Below are 27,940 nucleotides of genomic sequence, written 5' to 3' on the forward strand. Positions count from 1 at the left end.
TTTTAATTGCTTATGCAGTGTTAGAAATTGAAATGGTATTGAAAAATTTTATCATGTACCTAGGTGGGATAGCAAAATTTTATATGGTTAGTCAACAAGGAGCCAATGGCTAAATTATTTGATAAAAAAAAGCCTCTACATTTATTAAAGTCTAACTAACCTAAGAAACCAATAATAAAGGAGATCAAGTTAAATCTAACACTGACTGATACTGATCCGCTACTGGACAATAAATCTATTGATGGACTAGGCACTACACTATAGATTTATTGGATCCCGTTCCTAAGTTACGTACAAAACAGTAGATATTCCACTAATTTCATCCATCTACAGCGTGTTTTAGTTTGTCTGAAAGCACAAATAGTGAAACTTCTACTATGTAAGCACTTATCCAAAAATTTATACATACATATGTAATTTCCGGAAACGGAAAATAAACATATAAATGAGATAATGATTGTATTCTCATTTGGTTACCTAATAAGTAGTTATTGACAAGCCGAACTTGTATATTATGTAAGTAGAATAATGTAAGTACATAATAAATATCTTAACTCGTACTTACATAATTTGGCATTTTCAAGACATTTTGTTGTTACTATACACCTTCATTATTATTATCGCGTGTGTATAAATATCTTAACATTTACAAAGTCGCCCAGAAACGTGAGAAAGTGTTGATGCTAAAACTCTTAAATAAATACTTGAAATTTTAGGTAGTCCTTATTAGTAAATTACCTATAGAAAAAGCCAATAAAGCAGTTAAGGAAGTCGTTAAAGACAACATCTACCTACTACACAACCAGATTCGTTTATCTCCAATGTTTGTAATACCGAAGCCTCTACAATTATTTATTCTTCTTCGTGTATTCCGTGTACTTTTATTAGGATCTGTCTACGAGATAGCCTAAGTAAACCTACATGAACCACTAGAGATTTGGGTTTATTCGACCAAATCGAAGATTCCATAATTGGTCTGGAACAGATCCCAATTTGCGTCTCCATGGAAACCTGCCTAAATTCACGCACTAATGCTACCATTAGCCTTATTATAGACACCTGAAAATTGATATTAAAGTCTCATGCACTATTTATAGCACATTAATAAAATTGAATTTTAAATTTCTGTTCGCTTAGTACGTTGACGCACCAATTACCTACAACTGAAGAGTTGATATAAGCGGTAGTAAAACTTTATTCTAATTTTAGATATCAGTATTGATTGAAGACACAGTAAAATATGCAGAAAGTAAAACAGCAGTCAACACTTTTGTAAATGCAAAAAAACGACTCTATATTTTGCGATCGTGTGAATCTCAGCAATTATCTCCATGATATCAGATTTAAAGTGGCAATATAGCGATAAATCACAAACAATAAATCAGATCCGTGAAAGCTCACAATTTCGCGTATATGAAAGCGTTATTTTAACTAATCCTCCATCCCTAGCAGTTTGTTGGTGTATTTTTAAAGTTTATTTTAGGTTGAAGCATGGATAACTGGTGTTTCATTTTGACCCGTATGGCTTTCGTGATAGGGTGTTTGTGCCCTGTAAACAGCATGGCGTCGAGCAAATGCATTGTCCGTGGTCGGCGTAGAGGAAGGGCCATTGTGCGCCCTCCTTGGCGATTAAGCATGGGCGAGTGCCCTTCCCATTGTTGCCTGGCTCTTGAACCCCTATTATCTATGCTAGCTATGCATTTTGGAGATGAGATGATGATGAAACGTAGAGTCAAGTTTCAAAAACCGTCAAAAATTAGAAGGCAAAAGACAAAACTTTCCTATAAGGAAAACCAAGATTAGATAGGTATTTTTGCATGGAACTTCTTTTGTGTTAGGTTTTACACACACAAAATTAAATGAGGAAAATCAGGTCATTAATTTTCAGTTATTTGTACCAAATTTTGTCTCTTTTTTGTATTGAGCACTATTATTATACTGAAATCGAGTGTTCACAGGTCAACGCGTATTCGTATCATTCAGCTTTCTACTTTCATAATGGCTATTCAGTGCGCTACTATATTGAACAATTTCATCTTATTAGTTTTAGTTTCCACTCCAATATACCGCCGAATTTACGATTAATCTTTACAAAATTATCGTTAACTTTAATAACTATTTCAAATATCCTCGCGCTCGAAATATCAATCGTCTAAAACATCTTTAATTAACTTTATACTTGGAAATATGTTTTCAAAACGATCGTTTTTGGCATAGCAACGATTAGAGGAATGTTTCGTTAATCCATCACAAAGTAAACGTTCGAGCGATCGCTCGCAATCGAAAACATGGGTCGGGGGAAAACAACTTATGAAGGCAATGAAAACAAGAATCCTTATAACTCAAGGCAAGCCCCCGGCTTAAGAGACCGTAAGATGTAGTAGGTACACACAGTTCTTTTAGAATATGATTGCCAATATTCCAATATCAATAACATCGGTTGGCGTTTGAACATCTCTGAAGCAATTTAACTCCAAAGCTTTTGATTTTGTCTTCGATGTCTCTACTAACAATAATGAGTGTAGAAAAAAGTTGTTTGCGAAAAAAGGTTTAACTCTACACCACAGATTATAACTATCTTTAAAAGCAGGTCGCAACAAGTACCGTGACTCATCACATTTGAAGTTCTACGCTTGATATTAACTTTGGAGTATGTCACATAAACCCACTGCACAGATGCTTGCCACACAATCTCTACGACCGCCTATCATGGATGTGTGGTGTCAGCTGTTACGATGTGTATTTAGGCCCTTAATACCGGCTTTGTTTCACTCACATGGTCAACGACCTCTCTATCATCATATGATAAAGCTAATATGGCAGCTTGTGTTATGAAACTCATATCTGATAAATATCGAATGCGTCGCTTTTATCTTGAAACTTAGAATATTGTGTTGAAAACAAAAGACACAATGCGTGTTTCTTTGTTACCTACGAAGTGATTCCACTAATTGTGACTCACGTAATATAGCTCACGATATAAAATAATACGTTTCTATTTTTATCAAACAAAAGTGAGTTAAAAACGCTTAATAAAGAGGCTTTTATAGTCATTAAATGTGGGTGCGACACTGAAAGTACATCTCATGTAACTGATACGCGCTAATTGGCTAAAATCTCAATTTTCTTTTGACCTCAAAGGAAATGAGAACGCACTAAGTGTTCGGTAATTTAGCGTCTAACGGAATCTCAGTATTGATGATCATACTGATATGAGTCACGAGGCCATATTTACAAACACTCACACGTTTTTAGCATAGTAAGGCTATTTTACATTTTATGATTCGCATATTTAATGAGTCACCGACTCTGCCTAGTTGTAATTGCATAATTTAATTCCCTTAGTAGGTATTGATAAAACACCCAAGTCTTGAGGCTATCTATAAGGAAATAGAAGCTAACGCATCACTTTGATCTTTACAATATCTTCCGATAAAAACACATACGATTTGATGACATAAAAGTATCTCCATAGGGTCTACATTTCTCTATCACATATTACAGAACCTTACACATAACCTTACGTTCCGTGAAGTCTAAAAACGTGGACTGGCTTATGACTACGCGTCTCGTAGGCGTAAGTAGGTATCGCGATGTGTTTTTGTTTACACGCAAACTGTGAGCGCGGGCCGTAAACCGTAAGCGAATACGTGCGAATTAAATAGATTACTAGGTCAACCACGAGATTCGTGACGCTAACCTTAACTTAGAAAATGACTGACTAAAACTAAAGACAGACATGTTGATGACTCCAAGTAAATGTTTTTTCTTTCTTTCTTTCTTTCTTTCTTTCAAGTCAGCTCTACCTTTCTGAAAATAGTTACAACGGTTTTGTTCCTATTTTCGTGAAACTAATAGAGTAAAGCTTTTCCGTTTCTTTTGTTGTCTTGTAGAATAAAATATTATATTGTACATATCTACGTATTAGACTACGAGTATTACAAATAAAAATCATAAATATCTTCAGGTTTGCCCAACAGTCTCCCAATGATGAAAGTTCTGACGGAATTGGGTCGTAAATTGATTGTGTAACGATAAAAACAAACGACATCCCGCACTCGACGCATTCGGGACAGGTACACTAAATAAATAATGTCCTCTCTAGCACCTGGGCCGCGTTCCGGGCGCGGCGAGCCTTTACGACTCTATTGAAATTCAATTTGCGCCGGCACCTGCGACTAGCGTCCCGACTCCCGAGTCTCTTCAAAGTAAGCAAAACCTTTCCTTACAAAACATATTTGAATAGACACAATTACATTTCTATTCAGGTGAACAAAATAATTCACGCCCAAAAGCAAAATTATATTTTTTATTTCACAAACAAAATTATTCCTCTAATTGGCACAATATTGCTGGCCAGAAAGAATTAAATTAGAACTTTTTGTAACGGGAAAGTTCATCGAACCCACTTTTTTCGAAAGACTCGTTTGTTTCTTTTTTTTGCGGCCAGCTCTATATTTTAAGATAACAAAAAGGTTGCGCCGAGGTACAAAGGCCGGGGCTTCACTTACCCGTGTTTGTAAAGATGAATTAAATTGAACTCTGAAAAGATAGGTAATCTGTTTTATGAAATCTTGGCCGTATATTAAGCAGTGATTTAGTATCGGGGGAAGTCAACGTCCGCCATTAAAGTTGTAAATCGTGAAAGTGTACAGACAGCCTGCCTCTCGGGTGATGAATCGTCTGTATTGCGTCCACGTTATCAAGATCATGAGCTTAGCCTTACATAAGGAGTGAAGCAACGTCACAATGGATATGAACTCCCAGGAACCGGCGGGTATCACGCGACTCTACCATTTTTTGTGAAACAAGTTTAATTTTGCATTTAGACATTCGTAACTAATTAAACTGCGATTCTTGCTGAAACTTTTAAACAATTATGGCAAATATTTCATCATTAATCTTAAATGTTGTACGTACGTGTCATACAAACCCTCATCACATTAAATCTTTTTCGTGTTCACTTCATCATGATGATTGACAGATTTATCTTTTTTGTAGGATATGGTATGGTATGTAGGTATAGTTAATTAATTATTCAGGTACTTTAAAATTCTTGTAAAAACTGTACATAAACACAGTTTTAAATCAAGGTAAGGTAAAAACGATACCAATTAATTATAATCATGTTCAATGGTTCCACTCCATAAACTAAAGATTCCGTAGAATTTACTTCTAAAGCAGGGCGTTTACCATGATCGATCTAGATTTAACCAAGGTCACTTCAGTAGTTTTGCGCTGAAACGTATATTTTCAAGTCTGATAAAAACTCCTACTTGGCAACCTTTGTAGGTACTGTTAACCGAATTATGTCAACGTTATTGAACAGCGGCTCTCCAAATAGCCATTATTATTTGGTCAAGTGTACGTTTACCGGTACAATAAAATTCCGAAGAAAAGTAACTATTTGTATGCATAACATTACACTGCACAACAACATTTCTGATGATTGGGTTATGTTACATGATATTGGTCCAATTTTTAATGACGATTTCAAATCTGTGATTGAAATATCTGTATCAGCTCTGGTTAAAAAAATATGACACTTGGGTCTTTTTGCAAAAAATCACTCTTTTTTTAGAGATGATCCTATTTTATGAAGTTGTTAAGTTGAAAAAACTTTCTTTTATTTGACTTCCTTGCTGATGCTGAAGGCAGACAGCTCTTCTGAATGGTTCAACAGCAGTCAGCCATCATGTGTGCATTCCAGTGGCCCTGATAGCGTCCCTCTATCGTACAAAGGCCCTGGTGGATTTGCTTGCCATGTTCTTTACTCAGATCCTTAAGAGTTGTGATAAAATTGTTCAGGTGATTGCGAAGAGAGTGTAATTCGATGTTTATATTACATCCAAACAAAAAAACATGTTTGTAAGTGANGTACTGAGATTCTTCTTTGCACGTAAATCCAATTTTCAGATAATCTTCGTCATATTTCCTTTTTTTTGTCGATGATGTTGTGTTTTCTTGTTCTCTCGATGTCGCAGGATTTTCGTTTAAAACTGAACTTTCAGCAGAAGTAGACGCAGTTGGAGTAAATGTACTTTGTGCAGGTTGCGAACTGGATGTATTACTTGGACATTTTCTGCGTAATGACCCAGTTTTTAACCACTCATTCATTTTGAAAACTAGCTAACCGCGTGAATGTATTGAAAGTACTTTGTTTTTATTTTACTGTCAACGAAAAAAGCGCATATGCTCACACATTAAAGTAAAACAAATGAATCAAAAACGGAGTACAGTGTAAGTACTCGTAAACGGCGGGGGAGGGCGGCGTGGCGCGCGAGTCGCGCGAGAGCGAGCGAGCTACGAATTCAGTCAGTCGCGCGCGCGCCGCTATGCATGTCGGTCATGCGCGCCTTCCAGTTATAGAGCCGCCATTACGTAAATGTTGTCGCGTACCCCTTGCCCTCGAATGGCGTACCCCTAGGGGTACGCGTACCCCTGTTTGAGAAACCCTGATCTAGATTTAACCAAGGTTACTTCAGTAGTTCTGCGCTGAAACGTATATTTTCAAGTCTGATAAAACCTTCTAGTTGGCAAACTTTGTACTGATAACCGAATTATGTCAACTTTATTTAACAGCGGTTCTCCAAATAAATAGCTCATTAATATTTGGTCAAGTGTACGTTTACCGGTAAAATTAAATTCCGAAGAAAAGTAACTACTTGTATGCATAACATTATCTACGAGGATCGCGTGAGGCCCGACATGCCCTTAGTAGTTTAGTACTCGTGCACCTCGCAATGCGCCTACAAGTTCAACGCAATCTGCATACATGCATACCCAGACCGACTGCACTGGCTGGTAATGACTTTGACTTTTAAATTCATTCTTTTTGCGCCGGTTTAAAAATGGAACGATTTGGTGGTTCATTCAATTGTTTCTTTAGATTATGCGTTAAGGTTACCTACAGACACAATTATTTATGTGTCACATTCACATATCTGTGGTACAGTGGGTCTAGACAAAGTGCCATTATAATCGCAAACCAGTCGAAAAGTGGTCGAAAAGCCCCTTTTTTGTATGGAATTTGACGGATTCGATTTTCGATTCGATCAAAAAGTGCGTTTTGTCTAGGGGGGCTGGAAAAAATAGGATATTTTTTTCTTTGTCTATATCTATAAATCAGAAGCAAAACAAATGATACTTAGCTTGGTTTCATAACATTAAGAATTTAGGTCAGTAAATGTACACATCCCTACCATAGCATTCGCCGCTGCTACTCTTGGGTCCTTTAATGACGTAAGGCGAAGGGGTCAGAAAAACATCAAAGTTAATCTCAGTTGGGGAAGGGAGGTAAAAAACCTCACTCACGTGATTCCGGGAAACTCCGTAAGGAAAAACTTTCTGTTAAAAACTGTGTATTCCTGAAAAAAGGCTTTTGAAGTATAGTGAACGCCCGCTGCAAAATATTTGCCAACAAACACTTTTACCTCTTTGTAATATTACAAAGACAATATTTGCCGAATCCAATTTCATATCACGGCCGTACGTCACTTGTAGATATNAGAGATATCAAAAATGCCGCATCTGCCTTTTCTAGAAAACTTATCAAATAATATGAAAATAAATAAAGTGGTTCTTCATCAAAGATTCCCGAGCAGGTTGGTTTATTATACAAACAGGCTGAATCTAGGTCAGCTAATTCCAGCTTATGACCCAGAGGCTCAACTGGGTCTAGACCTGTATCATAAACAGCTCAGCAGGAAATAACGTCTGACCATTTCTTCTTCCCGACACTGAATAAACTAGCGCTATTCTCGGAAACGCTGCACTATCGAGCATTCTGGTTTAAGAATACCTACTAAAGTTTAAATAAACAATCCCGAATTACCTAATTCAATCTAGACTGTCTTTATGCAATTCAGTGGAAGTAACAGCTGTGATTAACTCTATTTATAGAAGACTTATCACAATTATGGATTACATTACAGTACATTTAATTGATTTCTCCAAAGTTGGTGTTCCGTCGCGAATGCGCGACCTTCGGCGGGTCATGGCTTCCACGCAAATCGGCTAATTTCGAGACTATCTTCGACTTGCTCCTTTAACACGCCATGAGCTCACAAAACACCGCATTATGTCTTCTGGGCACGAATAAGCTTGATATTACCACGTGAACTCGAAACGAAATAGGCAAAGAACTAGATAAAGAACAAAACCTCGATTCAGACAACCACGATCTAGATCTTTTGCTAAGTATGATGGTTATGACCAATGAAAGCATAAAGTTTTAACATCAGTATCACAATCTGGGCCAGTGGCCTACCGCTGTCTGTATTATTGCGATCTTCTTTTGTTTCTTTTGTGCTGACGTAAAAACGGTAATTCTTTAGTTGGTTGGTACTATTTGGTAATGAGATGGTCGCTATTCATACAAACCTTTTCAAAGTTTTAGGGCAAAAAATTATGTAACCTTGCCTTTGCTTTCTCTACATTTATAGTGAAAAGTAGTACGGTTTTTTGGGTTAACAGATTCACACATCGTCAGGTGCGGTTAGAGCAGCTGTGTTGACGTTTATAAAACAGGTTGAGGTCGCATCTGCCCTGTTGCAAATGCAAATAATAATGCTGTTTTTAGCGCACTAGAGCAGCTTGATTTATGTCTGCGTTGTTGTTGATACTATCTTACTCGTATTTCTTTGTATGTACTGCAATTCAAGTATGTACCTACACGCGCTTCATTGCCATTAAAAACTATTTTAGCTGATAACGATACCTCATTATTTTGTTTACCATACCATTTTACTATTTTAATGAATTATTTTTTACTGTATTTCAGATATCAAAAACGTTATTATTTGAAACGCTGTTTAATGATTAATTAGCGTATGAAATTAACCACGCGGCTGCAAAACACAAACCATTTCATAATGAAGAGAGATTATGACAGTTAGCAATATTTTATTATCTCTAATGTTTATAATTTTAAACTGGAATAAAGCCAAAATCTAATTATGAGTATCGACGTTATTAGTTGTAATTTATGTTTATAACGTTGTAATAGCTGAGAAGTCGATAGAAAAACATAAATCTACTAATATGTATTACAAAATCTATTGAAATACTTATTGCCTTATTCTTCTTAAAAACTAAATAAATGAATGGTTTGTACTGTAAATGTTGATTTAACAAGATGAAAAACTGTGTTTTATTTAAAATGGTATACAGTTTTGTTTCTTATATCAATACGAGTGAGGTATATTATGTTACTCAGCACACATTACGATCTCTTATCAAGTGTGCGCATACGCACGCAAAGCAAGCGTACTGAGAATCAGTGACGCTGCGCGAAGCTAATTGTGTTTGCCGGTGTTTCAGCCGCCTGCAAGTGCACATATTCTTGCACTACCTACAATAAACATACAAAATAATTTGTCATAATCTCTAGTAGGATCTTCTCATTTTCAATGATCCTTTACAACATAATTTTCGTTCTATTAACTTTATAAACTGTCTTGTCTACCATTTTATCGTTTTAACGAGATATTTAAGTCAAAATCTCCAGCAGGTAAGTATTTTCCTATTTTTCAATGATCCTTTACGTCCAGTAACATTGCACTGAAACATAATTTTCATTCTGTATTCACTGTTACTAGGTACTAACCTGCTCTAGGTACAAATCTACTGCCTATTATGATCGTTGTGTTGTTGTTGAGTTAAGTCAAAATCTTTTCGTTAGGTATTGTCCCATTTTTGAATGATCCTTTACGTACTGAAACATAATTTCCATTCTGTATTCACTATTAACACTAACCTGCTCGTTAATCTACTGGCTGTGATTTATCCCTGTAACGAGATATAGAGCGACCTTGGGAGGGCCACTGATTGCAGTCCTCCTCCTCCCAGCCGGGATAACTGGATTAACGCCTCACCGCTAACATTAGATTGGGTCAGATTAATAGGAACCATAGTCACTAACTACTAAAAAAAAGGTGAATATACACTAGAGCGTTTACTTGTAAGGCGCTGGATGCAGGCCGCTACCAGCCGGGTAATGTGGAAATCATTGAGGAGGTCTAGTTTCTTCCGTCACTTTTTCTCAGCACCAGTCGATATGTTGTCTCAATAAAGCTTGCCCTACGGTAGGTAGGACGTGTTTATGTGCCTTGAAAAGGGGAAAATATAGACTTATAAAAAAACTGACCTCCAAAAAAATATAATGTTTAAAATTTTTAGGGATGAATAAAGGCTCTCAAATTATATTGCTTCAACAGACATGGTTAAGAAATTATTTCTGCGTAAAACGCAAATAAAATAAGTCAATCGTCGATTCAAGACACTTAAATGAGAAATACCTTCGAATACAAGTGTATCGATGGCGAGAAATGCGAATGTGGCCTACAGAATCTCGAGAAAGCGTCTCTACTTTTCTTTCACTTAAAGAAATACTAAAAGAGACTGAAAAAGCCAAATATGTTGAAATTGTAAAAGTCGTATTGTAGGATTTGGTGTAGATACCTACGCCATTAAAATCTATAATTTTTTGTAACAAATCAAGCCGAATAACAGGAACACTGAAATCTATCAACAAACGACGCTGAATCTCTATGACATCTTATTATATGTATTGGTAATAAACTAATAAATGCTATTTTACATTAAGTATGATAACGACTGTAGCGATTTGAGGAAACCTATATTTTATAGAAAAATTTACTAATGTTGAAGATACTGAGAGAGTTCAACCTACTTTTGAGTCAATCTTTATCATACTTACAAAACTGCCAGTTTCTCTTTGCGCGGATTATAGCCCCGCTAATTCGCCTTGAACTTGTCACCCACTTCACCGATACGCCGGCCTCGAACCTGCACTGCTACGGCTGCAAAGTCCGTAATGAGCTGTAATGCCGTCCACTCATTAACGAGATATAACCCAAATTGGATCTTTATTAACGCTAATATACGGCTTTGAGCTCAGCTCGAACGCGTGTACGGATTAAAGATATTAATGTTTTGGCTGAACAAAAGATATTAAAGAATGGTTCAGTGCCTTACTTTCGATTTTGTTCTTCCTCGTGCCAGCATTCCCAAAGATAAGATAGAGCCGTTTGTTTAGGATGAAGGAAATCTAACAATAAAAAATAAATAAGCCGTATTTACTTACGTTCGAATCTTACTACCTACTTCTTTCTTTATCAACGATTCTGTAATATCTACAATATAACAAGAAAATATTGCTTTTTTCATTCGAACTGTGAATTTGACTGAATTTAAATACATAAATAAACATTTATGATGTACCTAACCATGATTTCGAAAAGTAAATTCTAGAGCGATCAATATAGACTTTTCTATAAATATAAACGCTAAAAGAAAAACGTGTGGCATTAAACATTTGGAGAAGTATGTAGATTATGAAAGAGCTCGTTATTGCGTTGCTGGGCCGACCTTATTATTTACAGATGGTCAACAATAAATTGAAAATGTAGGTTAATGCCCCCTATTGTGTGGCCCTATGGGAACTTCAAATATTCATCAACATTACCTTCGTGCTAGACACAAAGCTAATGTGAATTTATCTAAGTTTGAAGGCGTCACGAGTATGGTGATATCGTCAATCTAAATTACAGTACCCAAGTACTTAAAGCGTAGGTATTGCTGGGTCTATCTGGTCTTAAGTACCTAAGTTGGTACATGATGGCAGTAATCGTCTACATTCATTGTAATGAAGCGGAAGCGGCCATTAGGCGGGATGAACCGCTATTTGCTGTGTCAAATGATGTCAGATGCGCGGACCCTTCATTCAAACTGTTGACACAATGCTCTACTTGTGCCTAGTAGCAGGCCTTCGCGAAGTAAAACTTCTGTACGTAGTACTTATTATTATTCTGTGCTAGTAGTAAACATTCGCAGACGTTTTATTATAGCGCTTAAATGTAGACATCTCCTCGTGTGTTTGGTTATCGTGACCATTTTGCGGGTTTACGCACTAAATGCCAAGATTTATCGTTACGAAGATAGAAGCATAAAAACAAAGGCTATTAAAGTTATGTAGACGACTTACTATATAATCAGAAAAAAGTAGCACGAAGCTCATTCAACATCATCCTTAACTGTTAACTGAGATTTTTTGCGCTGTAGAATCGCTTCTATTGAATTATAGGAAGAAACTTACACATTGGTTACTTTTTATTGCATACCATATAAAATTGATAATCACCAGACATCATCAATACATCAAGTTTGTTCTTTTATCCAACCTTATATTCACGTCTTAAAAAATTATAGTTAAAATGTCGTCATTCTGACCCTTTCAAGATGACTTCAGTGACCTTAATGATTCCACAGAGAATATTTCCTCAAGGAAACCAATAAATTGAATTTCAAAAGAAACAGATCTATCGATATAGGTCAAAGTCTTCCCGAGTCTATTTCCATATGTTTTAGGCACTTGTCTATTTTAATTTCAGCCTTCCTTCTAAATGTATCAAGCACGTCATAGTTCGAGAACCCCAGACATCCCAATTTAGACAACTTTATTCTGGCAAACGAACAAAATGGGATTTAATAATCTAGATCAGTATCATATTATCAGGTCGTAATCTCAGTAGAGTTGTTATTATACCGCTTTCAGTGGGCGTTTGATTTATTAAAGCGGTTTAAATCCTTTTCATAATTTGTAACTTTACCCTCAATTACCGGTTGTGGTTGTTATTTGCTGAAACAATATTTCGTTGCGAGGTTGTTATACAATTACATTACGTAGCGAATAAGGATTAGTGTGCCTACCATGAGTTTACGTTAGGTGAGCTCGCTAGCGAATACGTCAAAAAATTCTATGAAGATTTTATTTCTTGAAAGTAGCCGCTAGGGGCGCTGCACAATATGTCATACATTTAAATGTCATTTTTTTACGCAGTCGCTAGCGAGCACACCTAACGTAAACTCATGGTAGGCACATAGTTCTTACTATTAGTTATTAAATGTATTTTACAATCAAACGACTGACATGAATTATGATAATCGCAGATAATATAATGGTACACATAAAATTGATAGACAATATTATACTGTCCATGCAATCAATACCGCTTTGGCAAATTAATAAATTAGAATAAGGAGCCATCCAGAATGGGCGTGATTTGCAAATGATTGGTGATGAATAATTTATTTCACACATTCGTCGTACATAATGTATTTTGTACGTTAGCATACATGACGCGTCATGGCAGGCATACGTCAATAATTGTCTAAAATACATAAATGGATCTGGACTTAGTACCTACCTACATTGTACATGACCGATCACATCGCGTGATCAAATGTTGAACAATAGTTTTACCTACGTCTTAGGTATTTCTTTAAAAATCTACAGATTTTCGAAAGTATGTACCTATCTTTTATGTTAAGTTACACCTAAACCGAAAAAGTTAAATAGAGGTTGAAATTTTGTGGTCGTAATGTTGTAATATTCTTCTGGGAAGAAGTAAAGAATTTCAGGGTAGTATCAAGTTTTTCGACCGATTTTTTTGTCGTAAAAATACCCAAGTTTCAGTGAGAGGCAAAGATTTCCGAATGATAATTAAACTTATGAAACTTAAAAATAGTAGTCACAGAAGCTACACTTCGTACAAAATCTGTAGTACTTTACGTAGTAAAGGACTACCAGCTTACTTATTATAACTTATTTATTATTTTGTACCTCTATAAGTACCTATTTTAATTTGATTTCTCTATGCTGTGAAATTCAAAATCAAAATTATTATCTTTATTTGTATAGACTAATTAAATTAGTACTTACAAATCGTCAAATGCTTTTAAGGAGCCTATACATGTCTCATTCTTTTTTTGCCCTACCAGCGCTAAAACACACCTTGGTTTTAGTTCTTTTTTCCCGTGTCCCAGTTGCGAGCGATTTTTCTTACTTAGTGCGTTCCCCTGGCAGCCATTTTGTCCGGAAAGCTTAGCAAATATTAGCCCCCGTCTTATTTACCATTTACTCAACTGGGTCGAGTCGCGTATAAATGCTTATTACGTTACTTTGCCTTTCTTTCTCCACTTGTCATATTTTAGCATAGATCTGGCACAGGTCGGCAATATTTTTCATGCTTTATATTATACAGACACACTCAAATATGTAGTTTATCTAGTTAATGCTATTTAACCACTAACTAGACATAATATAGTTGAGTTGGGATAAATAATAAGTAAACAAAACATTAGTAAAATTGTCACGAAGTTACAAATTGACACTTCTCCTCCTCACTGTAGCTGTAGCTGATGATTTTTCACAATTAATGGGCCGATTTTGTTGGCAGATAAAAAGTGATTTGATTCTACAAATTACGTAGGGCTGTTTCATCTCGTGCATGGATGACTTGGCAACAGGCGTCATAAATAAACAATCAACACTATCAGAAGTTATGCACGCTTTGGCTCGTGTTCTAAAGCGTGGTCATCTATTTAATATTATAACACGCATACGATTGCGTGAAAATGAGTCAATATTTTCCATTGTTCTTTACAGCTTATGAATATTATTGTTCCACTTCTGAACTTTCAGACCTTAAAAAATTCCATCGCTTATTTAAAAAGACACGTGAATATAAAACGTGCATTTATTTACGCAAACAATTCACGCCTGAAAACTTCACGAATTTAACACATGGTATGATTTATTTTGTGACGTGTACATTAACTGTACGTACAATGTCTACACATTTTTTTGTTACGTATTATTAGAGCAAATAAGAATTATGCTAAACTAGAAGCAACGATAGAATACCTAGCTTGAATATTTCCTCAAACCTCTTCGTAATTTAAGCGACAGCATAAAACTCTCTTCATAATTTGTTCGCGACCGCGTCCCACTTTGAAGATTAATATCATCCGCAGAGACCACTCGAAATCTCTTTAAAACATTTACCATCTCACGAGACTCTTAATTGGTTCACCATCAACTCCGCTTTATTTGAGCGATAATAAAATTAAACTTACTCGCAATTCTCGCTAGCCAACCTGCCGAGAACAAATCCAACAGAAAGATAGACAATAATAAAAGCTAGCGAAGTAATTAAAACGAACGTTCAGCGCTAAGAAACAGACATAATACAGACTTTGGTAGTTTAAATCTAAACTCACATTATATTGTGGCAGCTACAATTCGGATTTAGATTCTTTTGCAAGCGTAATAATACTTTTGTTCATAATAAATCGTACCGTGTCTTTTTATACGTGTATTTTTAAATAAATTCTAACATGAAACAGACATCTTTAGACAGACAATAAAACAGTCTTAGCACAATATTTAGAGGGTCATTTGTTACTACTTTTGAACAGTACTTTTTTGCTCAGTTTTTTCGCAATGTGTCACAGCACAGCGATTACTTTAATTGTAGCTCATTAACACAAATACAAACACGCCTACACGGTTATTTATGAAAAACACAATGCGTATTGTTCCTAAACAGCACGGCGAAAGTAAGTTCGAACCACATTTCCATTTCTTAGTGAAAGATTTCCCGGTGCCCGACCACTTTCGTGGCCTGAAACCAAGTTACAATGTCAAAGCAATTTTATGCTTTTTATAATTACGTTAAACTCATGCAAAGCTTCGAGTCGGCAGGTAACCGGCCTATTGTGTTTACAAAATACAATAGCCATGCCTAATAACACTCAAGGTTATTCATATAACGTTACGAGGGTTTAAAGGGAGTTTCGTAGAGCCTTTATAGAGCGCTCACGTTTCGCTCTCATCAAGTTAGGAACATTTCGGTCCTATTGTCCTCTTATAAGGGAATAATGACTTTATTATAGCGTCAATACAAAGTTAACACGTGAATCTGTCGTTTAACGTTTATTCTCGAAGCGAGGCTATTAATGTGTCCATAGGGGAGGACGCTATTTTAATCAAGGTTCGATTGGTCGTTCCATGTCTGAAGTGATGAGTTTTTTGGAATTGCAGATATCATCAATGGAATGGAAGTTTTTCACTGCATTTGCGTAGATACCTAAATGATCAATAGGTTAATAGCTTGAAAACCTTTAAAACAATGATTGCACTACTATTAGGTACTAAAAATCAATTAGTCAGGTGTTTAAGCTAGAACAGCGAAATAAATGAATATCGAAGCGCACGCGCATCGCCGCCATCGCCAACGGGACCGGGGACGACGACCCGTCCCGTTTCCACCTCGCTTCCGTTCCGACAGACTGATTTACAATATTTTGCTTCATAGTAATAAGTATGTACGAGTACCTGTAGGTAGGCTGTATTTTGTCTGTGTTATGTCCATATAAGACAAAATCCAGCCAATACAAATTGTAGCGGCGTGATTCGAAAAAAGTTTGGGTTAAGCAAACTCATAATATAATTTTGGTATTTTTCAGATATTCTCTATGAGACGAGAAAGTGGTAGAACCAGAGTAAAAGCCTTTGCTGTATCACACGTAGGAATAGTCTTGTAAAATAATGGGATCATTAAGTTTTATGAAGTCTTCAGCTCAGTTTCAGTGGTTTGATACACGCAACAAGTAAATTAGACTTTAATGTAATTGTTATTCTCCAACGAGCAAAATAGAGTAGAGTCGCTATCGGAAACCAAACGGCGCGAATTGAATGTTTTCTGAACCCTTTCATATTGCTAAAAAGCAAGATAAATAGCTAAGATTGACATTGATTAAATCTTCAAAATAAATGCGTTCTCAAGAAAGAACAAAAAGTCGTTCTAACCAAAACTGGCATTGGTTAAATCTGTAAAAACTTCATCTCAAAGTTCTGGTGATCTGACCACTTATCCACGTTCAGATAACGGATAAATTAATGTGGCTATATCATAAAACAAAGTCGATTGCAAGTTTCGCGCTCGAACGACGCCAAATTGCTACCTTCAGAAAAAGTGATGGATGGTTTTTGTAACTTCGCAGGTCAGTGCCTTGTTGAGATGACCACTAAACATTACCTTAGGATATTTTGTAATGTTTACACCTATTTGATAAAAGAAACAATGAGTTTCGAAAAATCATGGTTTTTTTACCTGTCAAATAGTAGACATTGTCTCTCTTTTTGCTTGGTACCTTTAAGTTCAAAGTTAAAGAAGGAATGGCTGGTATTTGTGTCTACAAAACACGTTCCAGTTTGTTTTAATTGGCCATAAAATGGAAAGCAGTGTTATATCCTAAATTAGAATCTACATTTTAATTGCAAATAGTTTAGTAAACCCCAGTAATGGGTTGAAACAGGCCACAACAGCCTTTGTGGCTTCCAACGGGATCTGCAGGTCGTCGACCTACCCGTTCCTGCCTCGGTACCGATGGCTTAATGAGATTATGTGTTCATTTGACTGTTTCATCAGCGAGACGAGGTAATTTGGAGAAAATAATGGTAATATCTTCGCTGTAATTCTGAGGTACTTAATGAATATAAAAATTCGGAAGAAAATGAACAAAAACCACGCTGAAAATATTGAACCCAGCCTTCCTTCTGTTATTGACAAAATATAAAAAAATATTTTATTTTCTACATTGATACGAGTATTTCTAAACTGACATTCAATTTATTATACTTACCTATTGCTAAACCTAAAAGTTCGCAGTTTACGTAAGTGTTTTTCTATCAAAACCACATTAATATACGTTCCTGAATTATTATTTTCATGATTTATTGCTCATAAATGACTCTACATTTACTCGGCGGGAAATATGAAGCGATTTTGAAGAAAAATGGAGTCTGCGTGTAAAAGGAAATTGGGTCACGGTGATGCGAGCTTCAGCCTGGATCAGCTGTTAACAGATTGTGGGATGAAAAAGCATAGAAGTATCATAAAACTCTAATTTTCCAGCTAATATACACGTAAAAAAATCAAAATTAACCTAGGCGCAGACCACCGACTATTAGTTGGCCGATAGTTGGGCCCGATTCTAATTCTAATCGGTGTAATGTGCGCAATTTCATTCATCTCCATACTGATTAACAGCCCGACCCAACTATCGGCCAACTAAAAATCGGTAGACTTCATAAATCGTATAACGTGAAACTTTTCTCAACTATTGAGTCCCATTTAGATCATTGATAGTTCTGGATTTTATTGATATGAAACGAAGTGAACATAACGCACTGCCTAATATTGTATGCGGCAAGCATACTCCACTAAAACACGAGTCCACTTGTTTGTTTGTTCCAAATTTACATTCACCCTCCATGGAGGACAAAAAAATAAAATAAAAATACACTGTTTACGTGATTCTTCTTGAATACCATTGCATAAAAATGAGTTGATATTTACTAAAACTCTTATGTTTCTATGCCTAATCATTTACTTGTAGGTACGAATTTTCCCACCCAGAGTCGGGGGATGTAAAGATTATGGTAAATGGGTACGATTACTCTTGTTTTGTTCTGGACGCAGGTATTTTACTATACAGTAATATTTCTTCACTTACATTTACTTGTTTATGCGCTTTGTTTTACGTTAAAAATGTATCTGCTACTTTATTATTTTGAAAAACTTTTCATGACTAGTTTCCTTATCTTATAAAAACTTCTGTTACAAACCATACATTAACAGCTCCTAAAAACATTATCTTATTATGAATGGAAATCAAAACAGTATGAAACATAATATCATGTTTTAATCATATTAGAGAGCGACATAAAAAAGCTCATTAATACTAATGAGAGCTTGCACTAACGAGCTTTCGACCTCACATAAAAATGTGTAAAGAAGTAATGACGATAGAGCTTTACCCTTTATCTTTTAATGTTGTTTGAACTTAATAACTTTCCGTTAAATGGGAAGTAAGTAGTTTTATTTTCTTATGTGAAAGCTATACTTACTTGTACTGATAAGAGAGTGTAAGTATACAGTTACAGAAATAAGAAATTACACACGCATACGACTACTTATGTGAGCTCAGATGCCTGTAATTAACCTTAGCGTTATAATTTGCATGGACGCCGTCATATTACTGTATGTCCTTTCGTCTTATGTAGTTTTAAGGTGTAATTTAACGCAAAGATAATCTTATACTCGTGTGCTATACATAAAACTCAACATTTTCAATAGTGCAACTAGATGTGTCACTTACGTTTCATTCGTGAGTAATTGAATAAATTCATTGTATCAGACAGGAATTCATCGGATATGAATATCCGATCAACTTAAGGCTCAAAATCGAGTCGTTTAATACATGAACAGGTTCCTATGACTGTCAATGTCTAGTTAATATTCTTGCCTCGTGAACCCCGGAAAGAGAAATCCACAGATGGACGTACCTTTGGAAATGGTGATTGTGTACCTTCCGCTCTACGATTCTTGATTACGTGACACTTCGTTTAGGATTAGACATGCCTAGTACGTTATGTAAGGTTGCAATTATCCAAATGAATTTTAGTGGTCGTTAATGAACCTTTGATTTCCTGTACCGCAACCTTTGAGTATCTGGACCATAACTAGGAAAAGTAACCAACAAACATACAATACTTACTTGTATAATTAATTCCTAGATTCTAGCATTAATAAAATAATATTATTAAACTTATTACAATCACTTCAAGATAAATGAAAAAATGTACATAAGCTTTAAAAATCTATGTATATTGTTGGGTTGTAGGATTGGAACTTCTTCACTGTGTCTTTAATCTTGTACATTCAAAGTCAAACAAAAACTGTGCCGCAACTCGTGTTTTTGTTTCTGATTACGGATATAAATGAAAATGTTTTAATACTAATCGTAACAAACAGATACACACACAACAAAGCAATATTACATGGTTAAACAGAGAAGTTCACGAGCACACGATTAGTAGAGTCATAACTGGTGACTATTTATTATACCTGTCCATGACTCTACAATTGCTATTTCCTGGAGCCGGTTTGTTTTCAATTAATGTAATAAGGATCAAAAATAAATGCGTAGTATACTGTGACTACATCTACATGTGCAATCATTTATTACGTGCAAACTACGAGTATTTTACTTGTACGCTCTAGATCTGTCAGCGTCCCAAATATAGAGTTACAAAACATGTTTTCAACTCCTTGCAGAACTTTTCCCTTCCATCGGGTCGATGTTAGGTAACACTATACTTCAGTATACACACTATACTCCAATATACACTATACTCGCAGTTCCAAAGTCGGTGGCTATAAATCAATTGACACTGCAATACAATTGCTAAGTTAAGCGATAATCAGGAAACTGGGCGTCGACATCTGTTGACACTAGGGCCACCTATGTTGCAGTTATATATTTAGCTGGGGATCTAAATAGAATATTGAATGACCATTTATGGTTTCTTATTAGTAGAGACGGTCTAACTGTGCTGAGGGTTAATTATCGATAAAAAAGAACCGATTTTCTTCTACGAGCAGGTACTTCTCACACATGAAGTTTCTTGTTTTAATTATTAAACCAAAAAAGGTAATCATTATAGATGCGCAATAAATAAATGCATCCGAAAAAGGATAAGCAACGTCATTGACAACTAATTATTTATTAATTTTGCTTCATCAATGACAAAGGTACATAGAAGAGTACCTAGCTATATGATAAAGTATATGATAATAAGATAGATGTGAACACCTGCTTTGAATTTTTAACTGTGGCATATTTAGTCTAAGATAGGAACCTAGTTACGAATATAAGGCGAGTGCGTAAATGCGAAAAGATTGCTGCCAAAAAGTTCTTGTACAATTTAAATGAAAATCAACATTTTGCCAGAATCGTTTTAGCCGGTTTTAAACACGTACTAAGGGTTCTTGTCACAACATGAGACAACTAGCCATAACATCGGAAAACGGGCCAAAAGAATCTTTGTCCGAGCCAAACGGGTAACGTCATCCGGATTCTTAAACTTTTTGCCAAAGTTTTAGGCTCAAAAATGCAGACGATCGGGCTTTAGGTACCTGGCCAACTAGCATACCTAAAAACGGCAGGGTTAACGCACCAAACCCACCCAAAAGTAAGTCTGTTTCAGACGTCTTTTAGAGTTGGTAAAAAAAAAGCTCACGAAAGCTCTGTCCAAATTTATTTGTCAAGACACATCAATTCTTTAAAGATTTAACATTTCTTGTCAATATGTTAGGACTCTTTAAAAATAAAAAGCTAATAATTTGTGATATTTATTTGTATTTCATTGCCTAATTTCATTATTTTTATACAACAAATACCTAACTTAGTTAGTTAGGGGAGGCCTATGTTCAGCAGTGGACGTCCTATGACGTTAGAAATACCTTACTTGGAACAAAAGCACCTATTCTCACAGACTACTCACTCCAGTTGACAACCCTATACACACAGGATACTCTTGTTGTCCCCGTCCGTCAGTCAGTCAATTGTGGGGGCCGACGACTATTTTTGAGCCGGGTACTAATGATACTAAATTGCCCCCCGCGAGTACCAGAATAAGTCACCAGAAATAGCCCGTTGCGTGAGACAAGTGCTCGGTTAGAGAAGCATCTACAATCTACATACTTAGGCTGAGTTGCACCACCTTATTTTAACCGTAACAATAAAAATAACCGGTGCTTTTTGTATGGAGTTTGACAGGTTTTTGACGTTTGTCAAAGTTAAAGTAAGATGGTGTAACTAGACCTTAGCAGTAGTAACGTGGCAGGCACTGTCTCGGATCTTAATCTCACGAACGCTTTAACAGAATAGTTGAATGTGTTTGTGTATTTTAAATAGCCACGTAACAGACAAAACACCTTTAAGGCTGGATTGCACCATCTTACTTTAACTGTAACAAACGTCAAAGTCTGTCAAACTCCATACAATTAACACCGGTTATTGTTATAGTTACGTTTATAGTAAGATGGTACAACTCAGCCTAATCTTTTAAAAATTTACTTTAATATAGCAAACTTGCCACTGTATTTTACAAACTAAAGGTAAAATTAAGAATCGTTAGAGTTGGTCACAAGATTTTCCTGGTTCCATTTTCTTTTTTCAGTCTTCCGTGTTCGCGTTTTCCAATTGGCACGGTTCTCTATTCCGTCCGAGACCATTCAACTATTTTGTATACAATATCACTCATTTTGATCTATGTATTTAATTCTGAGTTATATGTCTAGTCACATCACTCCATTATTGAAGACGTTATGAATTATTCTAAGCAAGTATGTGTATGAATAAAGAAATCATTAACACGTGGCGGCGCGTGCGGCGCGTCTAAATAAGTTAGTCCACATTGGGCTTCGACAAATAAACTTTGATTTATTTTCGGTGTAGGGCAAGACACGCAGTTAAAGGAACCACGTGTGGTGACTTTACTACTTTAGGTAAGACATATTGTAAAGAGATTATCGAAATCCAAAATGGTGTGTTTCGTGGCTTCTCTGGACTCTACCTCAGTCAATAAGTTACTTAGCTTTTATATCGGTGTGGAAAAATGATTGTATGCACATCATTACTAAACATAGGCCCGTATTGTAGACACGTAAGACTCTACTTAAACTGAAAAAAATAATTCACTTTAATATTCAGAGCAAATAAAAAACATTTGAATTTTTTTGTTGCGTACTTATTGGTACTGGTTCTTAATCTATTCAAATAAAGAGATTTTTCCAAGGAAGATTAGCTTGTAATAATATTTCTAATTCAGTCAACGTTCATAAGCTGCGAAAACACAAGGAAATCCTCTAATATTTACTGTCGTAAATAGCTGTAGCTTTTTGTTTACCATGAAAGGATCTATCTCAATAACAATTAGTGAAAGTCAACAGATAATGGACGCCAAGTCACGGTGTCAACTGACACTCAAATCGAGTAGAATATGATTCCATTGAAATTTCGCTGATCATTGGCAATGATTTACAATGCGCGACCGCGAGGTCAGCGGATCGGAAGCGGGCGGCGAGCCGTGACCGTTACGCGGCTATTCTTCGACCTGCGCAGGAGTAGATGCATTCCGCAAACATGTTCACATGAATGGATCACGTCTGTGACAGCAAACGTTGCAGATGCTTAATTTGACAACATATTATTTGATAGGCTGTTCGTTCGTTCGTTCGTGTCAGCCGAAAGACGTCTACTGCTGAACAAAGGCCTCCCCCAAGGTTTTCCACAAAGACCGGTCCTGCGCCGCCCGCATCCAGGCACCTCCCGCGACCTTCACCAGATCGTCGGTCCACCCAGTGGGAGGCCTGCCCACAATACGTCTTCCGGCTCGTGATGGCTGTTATCCCATTTCAATCTTTAATCGAGATACTTAACTACCATTTCGCGATCTGCGCAGGAGCAGATTCACTCGCACATATTCACATGGCTAGATCACGTTGGCTATACAATTTGTGACTGCAAACTTTGTAGACACTTCATTTGTCAATATATTCTTAGCTCGCACTTGTAAATAGTATGTCCAGCCTATTTCCTATAATAAAAGAGAGGCTGAAAAAGGTGACTGAGTTTCTACCGCCAATTAATTCTTCTCAGCACCAGCCTATATGTTGTCCAGAAGTGGTGGTAAGGCAAGCATTATGGGTCGTATATAAGTGCCCTAAAAAGAGCCAACAAACTAAAAAATAAATTCAATTTGATTGGCATTTCTCATCTCAAGGAATTCAAACGAATTCATTACGCTTCATTTTCTTTAATACCGAATAAAATTTATTTTCTTTAATTTATACACAGCTCATAATGGAAACTTTTATTTGTCGCCTTAATTTTGTAAGTTATTATTTTAATGTCACGTTGTCTCATTAACGTGAGTGAGTACTTCAATATACCTTAATTAATTAACTTTAACAACTACCTTATTATTGGATAGAAGAGAAGGAAACATTCTTTATAAGTACTTAGGCATATGGAAACTAAGACGTTGCTAACTACCGTTATGTTGTACCAGCTTTTGCCCGCGGCTTCACCCGCGTTAAATTTAGTGTCACAGATCGGCATAAATTATAGCCTAATGTTAATCTGGGCTACAAACAATAATACTGTAAAGTTTCAACAAAATCAGTTTAGTAGTTTTTGCGTGAAAGAGTAACAAACCTCCAGACATCCAAACTTTCGCATTTATCGCATCCTTAGCCGATTATCATTACCAGTATATTCTTATTACGCTACCACGTGTACATTAGTCGCATCACGTAGCGTAGTGTCGCATTACGTCGCGTTTAGGTAGATGTTTGTCTGATGATTGAATGTCAATCCAAAGGAGCTGTAGAGTGCAGTGTATTAATACACTGGACCGCAAAGAAAAGGGGTCAGTTTGAAAATATTTAAGATTTTCTAACCGACTCTTCATCTTTGCGGTCCAGTCCTATTTGATACTTTTCTTGGCTTCGGATGGGATGAGTGGGTAATCGTTTTTACTAACTACTATGCAGTTTCATATTTAACAAACATATCCAAGTTAGAAGCTTATCCCATGTCATAAGTTGCACTATTATACCTTTGTGTAGAACAAACTTCGTGAACTTGTGATGGCGCCAGAACTGTTAGCAACATCTGGCACTATTACGACTTCATAACTAGAATCGTATTAATTTCAATGCTAGTGTTTATGCTGTAAATTGTATTTAATCGAGCATACAATTATTGCACATAAACCGAAGGGAACCATTTATTAAAATCATGAGCGTGATCATTTAGTCTATCATAAATGTTAAAAAGCCGACTCTACCGAATTTACCTGCCTTTTAAATAATTATCTATTGAACTTTACTACCTTAGTATCTATTCTATCTACACAAAATATACTAGAAATAAATAATATTAGCTAGCATGTTCAAAATCTTTTTTCTAGATTGCATAAACCTGCTCGATCCGGTTTCCAATCACCTTTTTATACCGGTGGATATGCTTGTGCGAACTCTAAATTGAAACTACACCTATCCACGTTTTTGCGAGTCTATCAGACAGGTCAATAGCCCGCTATTTTAATCATAAAAATCTCAGATAAATAAAAGTGCTTTGGAGTTATCGAATCGAATTTCGATATGAGAAGGATCAAGTCGCTATCAGTTCCTCACAGAGCAAACATTAAATACATATTTGTACTCACATGTTCAACAAAATAGACAGATTCTGATCAAGCCATTATTTTACAGTAATAGTAATTAGAATTAGCTGACTCTACATTAAAAAAATCTAGCAAATAGCTACAAAAATAATTAATAGTTTAAAAAACTAAAAACACGCTTTAATTACTACACTAAAGACGTTTAGTTAAGGAGTTCCTATGGCCACCTTCCAGTCCCATCATCAGACTAGCTCGATGGTACCATAATATTGTATTGTCATCTAATCTACATATAATTGCCAAGTTTCATGATGATACAAGAATTAGAAGTGCGTGTAATTCCGATTCTAAGATTCCATTACATAGTTATATGTAGTTACATACACGCCGACCTAATAAAAGCGTTTTAAAAATAGGTCTTTTTGACTCTTCGGATACTAAATTGTTGTAGCTGTTTGCTTTAGTCTACTCAATGCCAACCACACATTCTAGAGTTCTGTATCAGCTATTATGCATATTGCATTGGACACAATTTTAAGTCGAGGCTACCCGTAATAAGGCGCATTGTCCCAATTTAGGAGACAATAGTCGGCCAGGAAGCTTTCGTAACGTTATGCCACTTCCGTTCCTTCCTACGTCAGTCCGGTGTGGAGTTGACATCGTTTTTAATGCCTTCGCCTCAACTGTATTATAAGTACAACCTACTAATGTTTCTGGGCAAGCCTAACATCTAGTTACTACAGCCCTTATCGCTACAAATCTGTTTCTTTCATTTGCTTGCAATCGGCATGAGTTTTTTAACTCGTGCTAAACAGCGACAAAAATTATTTTGCCTCGCTTCCAAGTCAAATGTTTTTATAGTTTTTAACCGACTTAAAAAAGTAGGAGGTTCGCAATTCGACTGTATGTTTTTAGACTTTATACTTGGTCAGACTTTCTATTTGACAATGTATTTATTACAGATTTTACATTGTAAGTATTGTAACACAAAGTTTGGCTTGGAATTGGTATTCTATTAATTAGTCATACACGTGTATATCAAATTGATATTAATTTTCAAACTAATTTATAAGTATTTGATGAATGTCAATCATACATATTTCAACCTTAAACCGCCTTGTATTTTGTATTATATAACTTTTGTACTTACACGTTAAAACGTAAATTAAATTCAAAAGTTATTAAAGTTATGAAACTCCGTTAACCCTTACATGATCAAATTTTCACCAGTTTCAATCAAATTGCTTCAAAACAGAACTGACAACTTGAAAACTTCAAACTCCCATATTTCATAATTAATGAAGACAATGGAAGTAGAAATTTTCCTGTATCTATANCTACAAGTCACGGTGTCAACCTCAGATCATAGAAGGGAAGTGTCAACTGACACTCAAATCGAGTAGAATATGATTCCATTGAAATTTCGCTGATCATTGGCAATGATTTACAATGCGCGACCGCGAGGTCAGCGGATCGGAAGCGGGCGGCGAGCCGTGACCGTTACGCGGCTATTCTTCGACCTGCGCGGGACCAGATGCATTCCGCAAACATATATTCACATGGATAGTGTTAGCTATAGCCTAACACCGTGGTTACCAGATCTGTCTCCAACAGATAGATTGATCATGTATGTGACTGCAAATTTTGTAGATGCTTCTTTGAACAACATATTCTTGAATCAACAATAATACGTCTCGGGAAATAAGAGCGTACTTGAGAAGTGACTTTCCTTTATTGTAATTTAATCTGTTTTTTGGTCTGGCATCATTTCATTTTATATTTTATGTCTTTAAAATTCCCATGTACAGCCCGCTAACTGTGAGTTGGCGTTAATTAAATAAGAATTCACTTCTTAAGTGCGCTGTTATTTCCCGAGACGTATTTTTTGCGCTGACCAGATATCTAGGTGGTATTGTTGTTCGAAGAACATATTATTTGATTGGCTGTTCCCATTTCGAAGTTAATGCATAAACTTAATTTGCTTTCTTTAATCGAGATACTTACCATTTCGTGATCTGCGCCGGAGCAGATTCACTCGCAACAACATTTATTCACATGGCTGGATCACGTTGGCTTAACAATTTGTGACTGCAAACTTTGTAGACACTTCGTTTGACAATATATTTTTAACTTGCACTTGTAATGGTATTTCCTATAATAAATAAGGCTGAAAAAGGTGACTGAGCTGCTTTCACCAATTCTTCTCAGTACCAGTCGATATGTTGTCCAGAAATATTGGAAAGGCAAGCATTATTCCCTTCCCTATATCCCTTCAGTAGGATATTTAAATCCATAATGGTTGTAACTCGAGAAGGTATGTAGAAATGTTTAATGTTGGATAGTCATAATTGACCTACAAAATCTACTAAAAAACATTGTTATTACAGATTTATATTGTGCTGTGTACTATCCTTAAATAAATAAATAAATTATGGGACGTGTATAAGTACCCTAAAAAGAGCCAACAAACTAAAAAATTTTCTCATCTCAAAGAATTCAAATGCTATTACGCTTAATGTTTTTAATACCGAAATTAACTATTGAATTTGTACACAGCTCATAATGGAAACTTTAATTTGTCGCCTTCGTTTTATAAGTTATTATTTTAATATCACGTTGTCTCATTAACGTGAGTGAGTGCTTCAATATACCTTAATTAATTGACTTTAATAACTACCTTATTATTGGATTGAAGAGAAGGAAACATTCTTTATAAGTACTTAGGCATATGGAAACTAAGACGTTGCTAACTACCGTTATGTTGTACCAGCTTTTGCCCGCGGCTTCACCCGCGTGAAATTTAGTGTCACAGATCGGCATAAATTATAGCCTAATGTTAATCTGGGCTACAAACAATAATACTGTAAAGTTTCAACAAAATCAGTTTAGTAGTTTTTGCGTGAAAGAGTAACAAACCTGCAGACATCCAAACTTTCGCATTTATAATATTAGTGGGAAAGTGGGATAGTAGGTTCTACATATAAGCATCCTTAGCCGATTATCATTACCAGTATAATCTTATTACGCTACCAC

At 35.9% G+C, this 27,940-nt stretch overlaps 1 protein-coding gene across 2 annotated transcripts in view; it reads left to right on the forward strand.

Moving 5' to 3' along the window:
• LOC114366712 (uncharacterized) overlaps nt 1-27,940 on the forward strand; it is a 51,171-nt gene that overhangs the window by 870 nt on the left and 22,361 nt on the right. The gene's annotated exons all lie outside the window — the stretch shown is intronic.

Source organism: Ostrinia furnacalis, unplaced genomic scaffold (genome assembly GCF_004193835.3).
Source record: "Ostrinia furnacalis isolate ACB-3 unplaced genomic scaffold, ASM419383v2 OfSCF0666, whole genome shotgun sequence".
In the NCBI taxonomy this organism is placed as follows: domain Eukaryota; kingdom Metazoa; phylum Arthropoda; class Insecta; order Lepidoptera; family Crambidae; genus Ostrinia; species Ostrinia furnacalis.